General features: G+C 40.7%; 1 pseudogene; it reads left to right on the forward strand.

Moving 5' to 3' along the window:
• The first annotated feature begins 11,285 nt into the window (after window positions 1-11,285).
• On the forward strand, window positions 11,286-14,461 carry LOC126487938 (heterogeneous nuclear ribonucleoprotein A1-like 3; annotated as a pseudogene).
• Window positions 14,462-14,696: the final 235 nt, after the last annotated feature.

Genomic DNA, 14,696 nt, shown 5'->3' on the forward strand with positions numbered 1-14,696 from the left:
GATTCTCCATTCAGAATATCAGTCTCCCTGGGTTAGCTCATGATCATTACTGACCATTTGGATGTTTATAAACATAGAGCATATTTTCCTTCTTTTCTATCATCTATCCTCCTTCTCCCCTCTCTCCTACCTCCTCTTCCTTTCTTCTTTTTCTCTGAGACAGAATCTCACACTGCAGCCAAGGCTGGCCTAGAACTCACGGTGTGGCCCAACTCATTATGTATGTAACTAGGCTGACACCCACTCTCAGTAATCCTTGGTCTCCCAGGTGCTGGGATTACAGGCGGGTACCACAACACCTGGCCAAAATCTGCTTCTAAGCAAGACTGGCAGGGACAGACTACATAGGCTGGGTTTCCTAGAAGCAGAGTTGGGGGAATCCTGTTTGGAAGATGATATGGGGAGCTCTGAGAAGGTGGAAAGCAGGGACAAGAGAAAGAGTTCATTAAAAGCAAGGTTAATTAGCAAGTAACTGCAGTGGCCAACTGGATCTCAGTCCAATGAGGCATCCGGGAGAGTCTGTAGAGTTCAACTAAGAGTTGCAACCTATTAGGGTATGCCCCGCCATCTTTTGTTGTTAGCTGAGAAGGGCTCACTGCTATCAGGGATGATAATTCACACCTGCCTGCCACACGTGGGAGCGAACCAGAGAAAGCTCAGCTCATTCAACATCCCAGGTGTTTGCAACAGGGGTCCTCAGCATGTCTATGTATAGAGAAAAGCAGCATGGGGGAGGGTGTTATCCTAAAGAAGCTCAGGAAAGGAAAAATGCCTCTTACCGAGGACCTGGTTTGCATTTATCTCACTGAGAGTCAAGAAACGTCCACAGATTGTTAAAGCCAAAAATCACCCACAGAGATAATGTTTGTTTCCCTAAAGGCATCTCAAGTAAGACTGCTAAATCTACTAACTGGACCTGTGAGATCACTAAGGATGTATGGGAGCTGGCTAATAGCCTAGATTTGATCCCTGAGCCTCTGCATGCCTGCCACGGAACATGTGTGACCAGAAGTCTATATACACACACAAATAAATGTAATTGAAAAAGAAAACAAACATTCCTATCTCAAGCCTAAATCTAAACAATGTACCTCTGAAAACCATTTATTTATAAAAGAGAATGATTTGATATAAGACGTACTGTGACTTAATTTTTAAATCCTACTTATTTGAACCTTGTATATTCCAACCTTTGCTCAGTGTAACAACAAAGCCACGGTACCATCTACACAGCCATTGTGAAGACCTCAAGGGTGTCTTTCCCTATTGAGTAGCCTGTGCTGCTCAGGACATCTAGACATTCTTTCCGTCTAGATAATTGATCCACACACTAATTTTGCTTTAATCTGAATCATCCAGAAAATAATTTCTACATCAGAATAAAGGACCCCACTTAGAGGTCCCTCAGGGAGACAAGAGCTCCTCAGGATGCTGGTGGTACCATAGGGCTGCATCTTCCTGCTATAGCTGTCAGTCTCAGTTATCCAGAGTCCAGAACACATTAAAGCCCTCCCCTTCCTTTGCCTTCCTACACACATAGCTCCAATCAGAATGAAATCTCTCCCTTTCCTTCGACTGTACCTTCCAGGGTTGGTATGCAGGCTGGATTGGGATTTCATTTGGAAAACTTGACTCTGACTTTGTTTTCTCGGCTGGATGTAAGCGAACCATTTCAAACTGAATGGGTTTAATAAATGAGCGAATGGAATAAGTGATGGCCAGAATCTGCTCTGCTCAATATCAAAGCAAATGGACAAGGCAGTTGGAAAAAAAGGAATGCATTCAGAGAGACGGTGGCTGGAAGCGTCTGTAAGAGAAAGTGACCGCAGAAATAGGTGAAAATCAACATTCCTTGCTACTTCCTGTCAAAGAACAGGCTTTGTACTTCTTTAGAAGCCTCTTTTTTTAGTATTGAACCCCAAATCTTAGATGGAAAAAAACTTATTGAGGAAAAGATCTCCCACCCTTCCTGGACAAATGGACACTGTCTGTTTGCTTGAATATGTTAAGCCCTGTTAAGAGTCAGAAAAGGAACGCGAGGAGCAGTACATTTTCACGAAGGGTACATGTGTGCGTGGGAGGCATGTGGGAACAAATGCAAAAATGAGGACCACAGGCTGGCACATAACAGACTTCTGGAAAGAGCTAAAAAATCTACTGAGATAAAACTACATTTATCTGCGAAAGTAGTGGCAGCACGGTGTGTGAATCACCACGGCAGAGGACCGCTTCCCTATTCCCATGTTAATCAGTGCAGACGAGAAGCTGGAGCCAGTTATTTAAGACTGACATCGTCACTGATCATAGAACTAATGTTCCATGTAAACAAATCAAACGGAAGTGTTTTAGGGTGATCTACTGGAGCAACTGCCAGGAAAGTGTTGATGCCAGGGAACAAAGGAAAGGAGGAGTAGGGTACTGGAGATCTATGATGGGTCCTCTCTCCGAGCCTGGATTAGAAAATTCAAAGACACTGTGGCTCCCACACAAGTCTGGCTTTGCTGCCATGCATTCAATTATTCCTTGTGATTCTTAGCACTAACTATAAGAGGTATGGGTGAACCTAATTAGAATATGAAATGGCATAGTGGACATTGAAAAATCTCGCTATTTCTGCTATTGGGATCTCTCTCTCTTCCTCTCTCTCTCTTTCTCTGTGTGTGTGTGCGCGTGTGTGTGTATCTGTATGCGCATGCATGCACTCACAGTTGCATGTGTGTAACCACCACAACTTTTAGTGGTTGTCATGTTTGAGACAGAGTCCCTTGTAGTTCACTGTTGCGTACCTCTGTGAGTTTGGGGGAGTCTTATCTTTGTCTCCTATTTCACTTTAGGACCCGTACTACTGTAACCCTCTTTATAGATGTGTTCTGGGGATCGAGACTCAATCCTCACTCTTGCACAGCAAGTGCTTTGCCCATGGAATCATCTCCCTAGCCCTGGACATCCCACAATTTCACACACACTATGGAGCTTTGTACTTGTGCTGTCCAATATGATACCAGCACTTTCACATAGCTAGTGAACTCTTAAATTGTGGACAGTTTAAGTCGAGATGTACAATAATTATGTAAGTCAGTCATAATATATGTGCTACATTTCATTTTAGTGATGTTTTACACTGATTATGCATGATATGCAACCCTAAAATGGACCACTTTTGTATAAGAATTATTTTGAGAAAGAAAGGGCTTTAATAATTGCAGTAAGTTCAGGAAGGGCACCCCTTTTTCTTCCTAAAAGCAGGAGATAAAACTAATGCTGTACCAGGAACAAAATTATGTTCACAACACCAGAGACAGGAAGGCACGGTTGAAAACAATAATCTATGAAAACAAACCTTGTTAAACTAACCCTATCTTCCTAATTACTTTTCCACCATGAACTCTCCTGGCCCAAGTCCCTTGTCTTGTCAGGTTTTCATAATTTGCTCTTCTTTGTGCAATTTATTATAGGAGTGTTCAACTCCAACTGCTTCTTTGGTTTTTTTATTTCCTTGGGAGGGTTCCTGTGTCACATAAAGCTCATATTAAATACATTTGCCTGCTATTCTTTCATCAATCTGTCTTTTATTATGGGGGGCCCAGTACAGAGTACAGATGAAAAAAAGGTATTTTTCCCTTTCTTACAATTACATGTGGTAATGCTGATGTGTAGAGTCTCCTCATTTAAATAAAATATGCCATTAAAATTAATTTAATCTCTTTGAAAATTTTATGTTGCTACTGGAAAATTTTTATTGCTTATATGCTTCTTATATGTGTATATATGTGTACATTTATTAATATACATTTTAAAGTACTTGAAAATTGATACTTGTGTTCAAATACCTAGTACTTTAGCTAGTACCTGCATGTTTCATCTTATCTCTTTTTTCTCCCTTTATATAATAATGAACCCATTTTTGTGGACTACACAATGGGCTATCAACTGACCCTGACGCATAATGTCTTGGTGACAACAAAAGGACATTAATAGAGACTCAAGAAAAGGTCTCAGCTAGCATTGCAGGCACAGTAAGTTGTTGCCTCTGCTGGGTCCTAGTTTCTCTATCTGCAGTTTGACAAGCTGAGCTCTAGTCATCTCCAGAACACTGTAATATTGTCCCTCAAAGTCCCTAGTGTCCTCCCTGCTAGGCAATATAAAGGGAATCCCTGCCCACTGTCCTTAGCATTAGGGCCTTTCCTACTTCTGTTTCACGTCCCTGCATCTCAGCCACACAGATCTCCTTTGTCATCCTGCAACCCACATCTGAGTTTGCCTTGGGTCCTTTGCTGGGATCCCTGTTTCACAGCATTTCCACGCTTGCAAATATCATCCATCAATCAAAGTCCCAGTGAAATGCTACCTTGCCATGAAAGCTACTATTTCCTCAGCTGGCAATGAACTCAACTCCATGTCTCCCTACCTCCTAAAAGGGAACAATATCTCTTTGGGCCTACGGTTCTTTATGTACATGTCTCATCTCCATAAAATGTTTGTGAACATCAGAGCCTACCATATATCACAAGTAGACCAGGCCCTATGCTGACAGAGGAAGGACCCGAATCCTTCTTCCTCCTTGAGTCTTCCTTCTAACAATGTCCCAGAGCCAATTCTGGGAAGACACAAAAGACAGCTGCCTTTAATGGATGACTTAGCTGCACAAAAAAAGCTGTAAAGTTCAATCATGTCTGTTGTTTGCTCTACTGCTCTATCAGCAGCATCTCTTCTCTATAGAAGCGAAGAATGGATGTGCATTTGGTGGGAGTTCAGGGGCCTGCGTTCATTCTCAAGCGGACTGACTGGGAGGCTTCTGATGTTTCCATTTCAGGGCCCTAATTGCAAAGAGTTTTCCAAGGCACTGGGTGGAGTCCTGGCAATTTATGCTCATGATTTTTGTTTTCTTACCAAGAAGGGCTTCTTAAGATGTAATGTTGGATCCCCTTAAGACTTGGATTGCTACACAATTTTAATTCCCTTTTAACTTTTGTTTAGAAAGAGCAAATGCATCCAAACTGCCTAGGCTCCCACAAAGCCAGTACGTGCAGTAGGATCAAACACCCATTGCCATTGTTCTTGAGTTCTCAGTAGTCCTCCTTGTCCGCTATGTTCAGCGAGTCCGGTTTTATCCCAGGCTTTTTCAGACCAAGGCCAGCTGGCCTTGGTGAGTTCCCGATAGAACATCCCCATTTTCTCAGTGTGTGGGTGCACCCCTCGCGGTCCTGAGGTCCTTGCTCGTGCTCTGTGGGTAGTCCTTGAACTTCCCACAGGGCAGGGAACCCTGATCGCTCTTTGATCTGATGAGGGAGGGAGGGGGACTTGATTGGGGGAGCGGGAGGGAAATGGGAGGCAGTGGCGGGGAAGAGACAGAAATCTTTAATAAATAAATAAATTTAAAGAAAGAAAGAAAGAAAGAAAGAAAGAAAGAAAGAAAGAAAGAAAGAAAGAAAGAGTAAATGCCCTGGTGAATTCTCTCAATACTAAACAAACAAAGAATTCAGGTGTGCTGAGACATGGTTTTAATTCCAACACTAAAGAAGCAGGGACAGGTGGTTTTCTGTGAGTTTGAGACCAGCTTGATCTATATAGTGAGTTCTAGGATAGACATGGTTACATAGTGAGAGCCTGTCTCAGAAAATGGAGAAAAAGAAGGAGGGGAAGAGGGAGAGAAAATGAAGAAAGAAAAGAAGGAAGGAAACAAGGGAGGAAGGATGGAGGGAAGGAAGGAAGGAAGGAAGGAAGGAAGAAAGAAAGAAAGAAAGAAAGAAAGAAAGAAAGAAAGAAAGAAAGAAAGAAAGAAAGAGGGAAGAAAGAAAAGGAAAGGAGGGAGGAAGGAAGGAAGGACAGAAGACAGGAAAGAAGGAAAGAAGGAAGGGAGGAAGGGAGGAAGGGAAGAAGGAAGGAAGGAAGGACAGAAGGAAGGAAAAATATCCTAGATGACATTTAAGAGTTCTCACATACATGAGAATTTGGCTCCACATTCTGTATTCTCAGAAGGGCTCCTCTGTACAAGAAAGACCTACAAAGCTTACAGAGTAGGTTAGTGAATGGCTAAATTAATGAAAATAAGCACATGAATGAAATTTGATGGCATCATCGCATTACATAATGAGTGAGACCACTGAAACTTTATAGAACTGGCGTAGCAATATAGAAAGACTGTCGTCTCCAAGAAGGAAAACAAAGTGTGGGTGATCACATAAAGCAGGGCATTTCAGTTAAGGAAACAAGTTCAATCAGATGCACTTTTTGAGCCCAAAAGATACAAACAGAGTCCGAAGAGAAATGTGTTCCCAAAGTAATTCCTACATGCAAATATGAAAGAGTAGTATATGGATTTGTACTCTGAAGTTCCTCTCAGAGCAAAGCATTCAAACTACCATTGATTACGGTGGTCCATGATCTCATGTGCATCTGCTAAGGCATCATCTCAAGTAATGAGACCGAGAGTACAGAGCTCTGAAAACGTCCATGCTCCAACACAGCACCATCAACTCAGCATGTCAGATGATCAGTTGCTGTATTTACCTAAAATATCATTTTCTTTCCTTTCTTCCCTAGAACAATGAGGATCTGAAAAATAATCCAGGTTAGCCTTCATTTTTTTAGGAAAAAAAATTTCTAGTGTCTTTGTGTATGATTTGAAAGTGAACACAGCAAAACGGCTTCTTCAAAACCCATACTGTACTTTGGCAGAAGACAGAAACTACAAGCAAATAGGATATGATGAACAGCAACTTTAATCAACAATTTTCGGTATTGACTTAAAATTTCAAATTCCAAGATTACTCAGTGCATTTTTAATGCTTTTTTAAGAGGTTGATTTTCAAAAACAAATGCAAAATAAGGCAGGGAGTTCCCTTGGACCCTTCACTCAACTTCTTGCAATCTTCAAAAACCACTCTATACTCTCATAATAGAGAAATTAACATCAATAGGATATTATTAGCAGGAGCCTCTGCTGTGCTGTCTCTAGAAAAAAATATTCAATCTTAACTGCAAATTTCATACCTTGCGGCCCCCTTCACAAAATGACAAAAGAAACAATGAATAAATAAGTGTGACCAAAAGGTGTTAAGTTTAACTGCTAGACATTTTTTCTCAATATAACTCATAATAATATATGTAGATGTGTGCATATAAAGTTATATGAATGCGTACATATCAATCACTCTATGTATTAAAATTGAAAAGTAAAACAATCACTGAGTAGACCTGGAAATTAACTTCTCTTCAGGACATAATCAAATAATTTGAACATAGTCCAAATAATTACTTAACTGCTCTATGAGGGATCTATAGTTTCCGTTCTTGGGAAATTAGCAAACTATAATTTTTAGGCGCTCTGAAATAACCAGATGGTTATAGAGTGTGAAGACACTGGTAAATTGTTTGATATATGGCTTGATTAAGTACTTCATCCAAGATTCACCAAAGAAGATACATTTTTAAGGATTTAATAAAAAAAGAAGTGACATTTGGCATGCTAACTAATTTCTACATCAGAAAGACAGTATAAAGGGTATCTCAAGGGCAGAAGAATATCAACTACTAAAACCAAAGCAAGAGAAAATGTAAGGAACTCTACATCTGTGTGGTGCTATTCCCTTTTAACCTCGGCCTTTGAGAAGGAAAGACGGGGAATCTCTGTGAGTTCCAAGTCAGACAAGTCTGCATAGCTAGTTCTTTACTTCATATTTGGGGATAGCTTCTCCATATTCTTCACCTTCTGTATCCATGTGGAACTGTAATAATTTAATTCCTGTTTCTTTATGAACCGTGCCCTCATGACAATGACATAGAGTTGGAGTCTCAGAATCTTCGCATTATATCTCAAATGTCATGTTTCTAGGGCTTATCACTCCTGAATATGTATTGACATTTGAAGCCTGGAGGTGAATTAGGCTGCCCTGTGCACTGAAGGATGACCTAGGAGTATCCATGGCCTCTACCCACTAGATGTTACTAGTAGTCCTCATACCTAGCTCAGATAGAAAACCCAAACTACTTTCAAATGATGCAAAATGTCCCTTGGAGACAGGGGTATAAAAGTCACCTCTCCTCTCAGAGGTTCTTTCATATAAAAACTAATCCCTTTCCACAATGAAGCACAACTAGAAATAGCAACTATCCATGATAGGGATGAACCCAAAATATGCCCCAAGATATTTTTTAGACCTTTTCCCAACACTGACAGTCAATTAATGTATAGAATGGAAACTAGTGTTCAATCCTCTATAGAATCTTCCAAGGTTACCTTTGATTTCTATCAACAAAGGAATCAAAGCATTAAAGGTTATGAGTATTTTTCCAAACCCACTCATCGAGTCAAGTTACATGCTTTCTAGTCTAGTATTCTGTCCCCAGCATGGGTGGGTTCCTCATTTCTCTCAAACTCTTATTCACATAGTTTAATGTACTATTTATTTCAATAATATTATATATATTTATATAGTAAATCATATTGTTAGCTAGCAGCTGTAGATTACTTAGCTAAGTGACATATAAAAGAAGTCATGACTCTAGCATCTCCATACTGGAAAACAGAAAGAAAGATACAGGAACAAAAGATAATGGCCAAATGTTACACACACACACACACACACACACACACACACACACACTGCTCCTTATTCTAAAGAAATAACTCTATTCTAACTGGAAAACCCCACCAGATATCTCACAGATAAGTAGCAAAAGAGGTTTAGTTATCTTTTCATAAAGTTCTTTGCTGTCTATGGCCATACCACACTGAATGTGCCCAATCTCATCTGAACTCGGAAGCTAAGCAGGGTAGAGCCTGGTTAGTACTTGGATGAAGAAAGTTCTTTGCCTTAATTCACTTCTGGTTTACTATTTTATGATTGAAGGGAAGTATAGGATCTGAAAACATTGCAAAACATGGTGAGGAAGGAAACCATTGAAGCTGATTATTTTTCTCTTAGATAAAAGTAGGAATCTTTATTTTCATTAAGAAGGTAAAGCTCCGAGTGACATTTGTATCAAAATTCCCTCACTATTGCACTTCGGGTGCTCCAAAATAGAAATATAAATTCTTATAGAAGGCTATGCACCCTACGGAGCTAATGATGCGCTCGTCTTGTCAACGAAAATGGAGTACTTCCATTTGGAAAGAAGAATCACAGAAAATTACAGGGCCAACCTGGCATTGTGCAAAAGAAGGGAGAAGAGAAAAGAATGACATGGGTTAGGGGTGGAGCTCAGCTGGCAAAGTAATCAGTCTGCCCTGCATGAAGTCCTAGGTCTGATCCTTACCTAGAATTAGGTGTGGGTCAAAAGTTCAAGGGCATTCTTGGCTATGTAGCAAATTTGTGGTAAGCCTGGAATATATGAGACCCTGTTAAACAAACAAAACAGAATACACGAGAAAGAACAGAATTATAATGTTTGTCAAAATTTTTCAAACTGCTCTCCTCGTTTGATTCTCAATCTCATTTTGAGAGGTTACCATTTTCACGTTAACAGAAGGAAAAAATGAGGATGTCCCCTTAATTGTGTCCAAGTGCAGGCTCAAGATTGGAATCCGAATCTCCTGATGGGACATCCACTCTTCTCACTCAACACTACAAAATGTAGAATAGAATGTTCTGCCCTTTGGGGTATTGGTAAAATTTGTGTTCCTGCCTGTCCTTGTATTGGAGCCTGCTATAAGTCATGGGCACTCACGGGCTTCTCCTTTTCCTGTACAAATAGAAGGCTGTTTTCCAGTCTCCCTCCCAGCTGCCTGTAGCCTGGTAATGAATGCAGTCTAATGCAGTGAAAGAAGTGAGCATGCCGCTTTCACACCTGAGCAGTTTAAAAGCCTCCTTGCTTTTCTCCCCATGCACTAGCTAAACACAGACAATGAACTTTTCATTGTATTAAGTCAGAGAGATTTGGATAGCAATGATAGAAATATACATTTCCCAAGAAGGCTGGGCACCCGAAGGGATTGATGATTTACTCATATATTACTCTTTCTATATAAGAGACAGCTAGGCCAGCAATAAGCCAGGAGAACTACAGTCCAGCATATTATCAAGGTACTTCTGGGAGGATGATTCCAGACATGCCTTGCTGGTGTCTTTAAGGGCAGCCTGCCAATAGCTTGAGGAAACCTAGTAGGCCTATACACATTAGAAAGTTCTTCCTGCCTCTGCTCAAGAGGTTTGCTTTCCAGGGACCTTGTTTCTTCCCTGACTCTTCAGCAAAACCCCCCAGTAACAGCTCCTTTAAAATACAGGAACAGCAGGGTTTATAACAAAACTATGGGAGACCCCAAGATTTATCAGTGAGATTCTCCCCTCCTGGAAACAGTTTCCATGCAGAAAAATTCATGGAAACCAATAAGACATATAACAGTTTGAACATCACTCTGCAAATAGTAAGTCAGAAGTGAAGCAATAATTTATTACTGGGTTTTTCAAGATCTCCATTAATAACCATGCTTCAAGATTTCATTTTCAAACATTGCATATGTCTTTCGAAAAAGGAGCTATTTGGAGCAGTAGACATTTTTCATGTTCTAAAGGGGGTGAGCTGTCATAATAACAGAGCTTAGTAAAATTACCAGTACTTAATATTCTAAAAGAAATTGGGGGAAATTAGAAGGTGTATTTGAAATCATGCTTAAAATATATTTCTGCATCTAATTAGATATCTCTACAATGCGAGGAAAAATGATAAGGAATGGATTATCTGGGAATCTTATTTAATCTCTCAAATGAGCTATCAGCTACTGTGAATATAAAACCATGTAGCACCCCTGTTATTTGAATAGTGAAGGATTAAAACATGAAAGCATGTATATACCATCCCACTTCATTGCAGAAGTTTAAAAACCTTCATCCTGGCCATGGAGCCTAGTGGAGTGCTTGACTAACTAGCACAGATTTGGAGGTGTGGTTCCCAGCTCTGCAAGGTGTGGTGGTTCATGGCTATAATCTCAGCCCTCAAAAGGTATACAGCAAAGAAAACCAGCCCACAAATAACAATCCCAGAGAACCTAGACAACAATGAGGACCTTAAGAGGACATACTGGATCTACATAGGTAGTAGAAAAAGACAAGATCTCCTGAGTAAATTGGGAGCATGGGGACCATGTGAGAGGGTAGAAGAGGAGCGGGGAGGAAGGGAAGGGAGCAGAGAAAAATGTAGAGCTCAATAAAATCAATAAAAAAAGGTAGAAACAGAAAGAAGAATTCTTGGTCATCCCTGGTTACCCAGCAAGCTCATGGCTAACCTGGCCTATATGTTAAAACTAGTCCAGTCAATAAATATAGGAGCTGGATATCAGAAAAATAATGATCACCTGGCAGAATGATTCCAAGTATTGTCCTAGGAAGAGAAACTGGTATAAACGCTCGCTGGGAAGGGTCTGTCCTCACCCACTGTCTGATTTGAGGTATGGTAACAGAGATTGCGACCATGTTGGCTAGTAGAATGAATCAGAAGGGTTAATTAATTCACTTCTAAGTCTAAACCTCAGGGGTCTCGTGTATTTCCATTTGCTCTCTAGTGCTTCGGGTATCATCACCAAGGTCCAACTGACCCCAACTGATCACAGGTCACCTCAGCTAACCTCTGGAAATTCAAGGGACACAGGGACTGTCATATGCAATTTGTTTTCAGGGGTAGCTTGTTACACAGCCAGGGGTAACAGCTAAAATAAGCCATAAGCCACAGTTATTTTTTTCCACTAATTGTGGTAGTTGCCTCCCAACAGTGAAATAGAGTTGCAAGTTCTTCCCAAGACTATCCCCAAATCCTCCCCTGAGATCTTACCCGTCACACCCCCTGTTTCAACTACATATAAACTTGGATGTTCTGAAGAATTTTCCGGGAGTGCTGGTCAATCCAGAAATGTTTAATCCTGTGAGTTCTCGCCTGTAGTAATATTGGAAGTAACTACAACCAACTCATTTCTTCCCCAAAGCTGCCTCTGACCAAATGTATCTTAGTCTTGCCTGCCCCCTCTCTATCAGGGAAAAATACACATTTCTTTTATGTCTTCCATGGAAGACACAGGTTTTACACCACAGGTTCTAAATTCACGTGCATATTTAAATCTCTTCAAGACACTTAAAAAAAAATCCTGATTCCCAAGACAAAGCCCAAGGCAATTATATATCACAAGCTTTGGGCTAGCATCCAGGTATTTTACAAGCTTATGGTACACTGTCTTTTGTTGCCAAAATAAAAGTAACTCTTACTTTTCTATTAAAGTGAACTTAATGCTTTCTCTTCTTTTCCTGTATATTAGCATGGTAATACAGAACATTAAGGCTTAATTTCCCTCTCCTGAACATAGGCTTACCATTACACCTCAGTTCTTTATCCTGAGACTACTTAGGAGACCGAGGCAAGAAAAGAGCCAATTTCAGAATTATATTTTAGAATTATGTTTCCTAGCAAATTTCACTAGGCTCAATTCAACCTCCTCTATGTTTTCCCATCTTCAAAAGAGAATTTATTCAAAAAGCAATTCAGAATAACTCCAAATAATTTTGTGCTAGGAAAATTAGTCAAGGAACTCTTTTTAAATCAACCAAACAGCACCTCCAGGCATGCTTCAAAAACATAATATGGCATAATCAAACATCTCTTGGTATTCAAAAATTTGTTATGTTAAACTAATAGACACATTCATTAAAGTCTTGTGGGAAAACAAACATACGGTAGCCTACGCTTATATTGCATTTAATTCCAATCAACACCTGTTCTAGAGAGATGGACTTATTATCAGATTGTATTTTTAGACATAATAATACAGGAAAGAATTGCAATAAAGCGTTTAGAGAAAACTGTCACAGTGTGAAACAGACAAAGAGCCACTATGTTATGAGCTGAGAAGGGGGAGTATCTTGAGGCCCCCAGGACAACACCTAGCCTTCTCTCCTCTGACCTGAAGATTTCTGGATCTACATGGAATATTGCTAACTGAAGATTTACTCGGCATTAGAACTCAACTTTCCATCTTTCCCGAAGAAAGTGTTTTTATTTTCTTTTGGTCCCAGGAAGTAGTCATATTTCTCTATCAGTAACTCTATAAAAAGCAAGATGAGAAGATGGTTTAAGTCTAAAAAAATGCTTGCCAGACAAGCAAGGGGGCATAAGTTCAGGATCCTGGAACCCATAGAAAATTCCAGGCCTGAAGGCACATAGCTATCATGCCAGTACTGGGGAGTCAGAGAAAGGTAGATCCCTGGAGCTGATTTTCCAGCCAGCCTGGCCGAATTGGCGAGCTTCAGGTTCTGCTAGAAACTGTATCTTAAAAAAGTAAGATGGGGCCGAAGAGATGGCTCAGCAGTTAAGAGCACTGAACTGCTCTTCCAGAGGACCTGGGTGCAATTCCCAGTACCCATATGGTTAGCTCACAGCTCTCTATAACTCCACCCTCACACAGACATACATGCAGGCAAAACACCAATGTGCATAAATATAAATATGAATAATTTTTTTTAAAAAAAAAGCAAGATAGAGCCTTTCTTTCTGCCTGATGATGTAGCTGAAAAAGCACCACTGAAGGCTTTCATCTCCCCACCTTCAAATATCTAAGCTAGATGCTCCCAAGGAACTGCCACGATTGTGGGGTCACTTCGTCCATGGTCCCAGCTTCAGAAAGACTGATGAGAGTCTGAGGAGCATCCTGAGCAACGAGAAACACTTCAAACACCAAGTGCTCCAAGGGTATGATTTCGTCACTTGTAGCACTGTGACCTAGTGGGGATAGCTATGAATGGAAGACCACACAAGGTGGAGGGAAGAGTTGTGGATTCAAAGAGCTGTATTAAGAGAAGATTCTCAAAGACCAGGTGCCCAGTTCACTGTGAAAATGTTCTTTGTTGGTGACATCAAACAAGATACTGGAGAGCATCACCTGCAAGAATATTCTGAACAGTATGGGAACACTGAAGTGATGGAAATTGTGACTGACAGAGGCAGTGGACAAATGAGGAGCTTTGCTTTTATTACCGTTGACAATCTTGACTCTGTGGATTCAGAAAGAGCATTCTGTGACTGGCCACAACCCCGAAGTAAGGACAGTCCTGCTGAAGCAAGAGATGGCTAGTGCTTCATCCCGACAAAGAGGTCAAAGTCATTCTGGGAATTTTGGTGATGGTTGTGAAGTGCTTGTGCTGGCAATGACAATTTTGGTAGAGGAAGAAACGTCAGTGATTGTGGTGGTTTTGGGGGCAGCTGTGGCTTTAGGGGAAATGGTCGAAGCCCCCAGAGGAAATGGTGGAAGCCAAGGGATGGCTGTAATGGCTATGGTAAGGGTGAAAGCAATTTTAGAAGAAATAGAGGTAATTTTGGCAATTATAACATCCAGTTTTCAAAGTTTGGACCAATGAACGGAACATCTGGGGACAGAAGCTCTGGTTCTTATAGAGGTGGGGAACAGTGCTTTTCTAAAGCACAAAACCAAGGTGACTGTGGTGGATCCAGCAGTAACTATGGTAGTGGTAGGACGTTCTAATTACCAACAGGAAACAAAACTCAGCCAAAGAGACCCGGAGAAGGCCAGGGAAACTATGGGTTACAAAGGATTTGTGAACTTGGCTAAGCACTGTATTGGCATGGCCTAGTTGCTACAAAGAAGACACGTTTTAGGCAATACTCATGGGTATGGGCAAAAACAAAACAAACCCCCCCCCGGACTATATTTGTTATTAATTGTACAACAGGTTATTTTAGTTTCTGTCCTGTAAAGC

Source organism: Alexandromys fortis, unplaced genomic scaffold (assembly GCF_014885135.2).
Source record: "Alexandromys fortis isolate MF-2015 unplaced genomic scaffold, M_Fortis_MF-2015_v1.1 scaffold_192, whole genome shotgun sequence".
Lineage (NCBI taxonomy): Eukaryota > Metazoa > Chordata > Mammalia > Rodentia > Cricetidae > Alexandromys > Alexandromys fortis.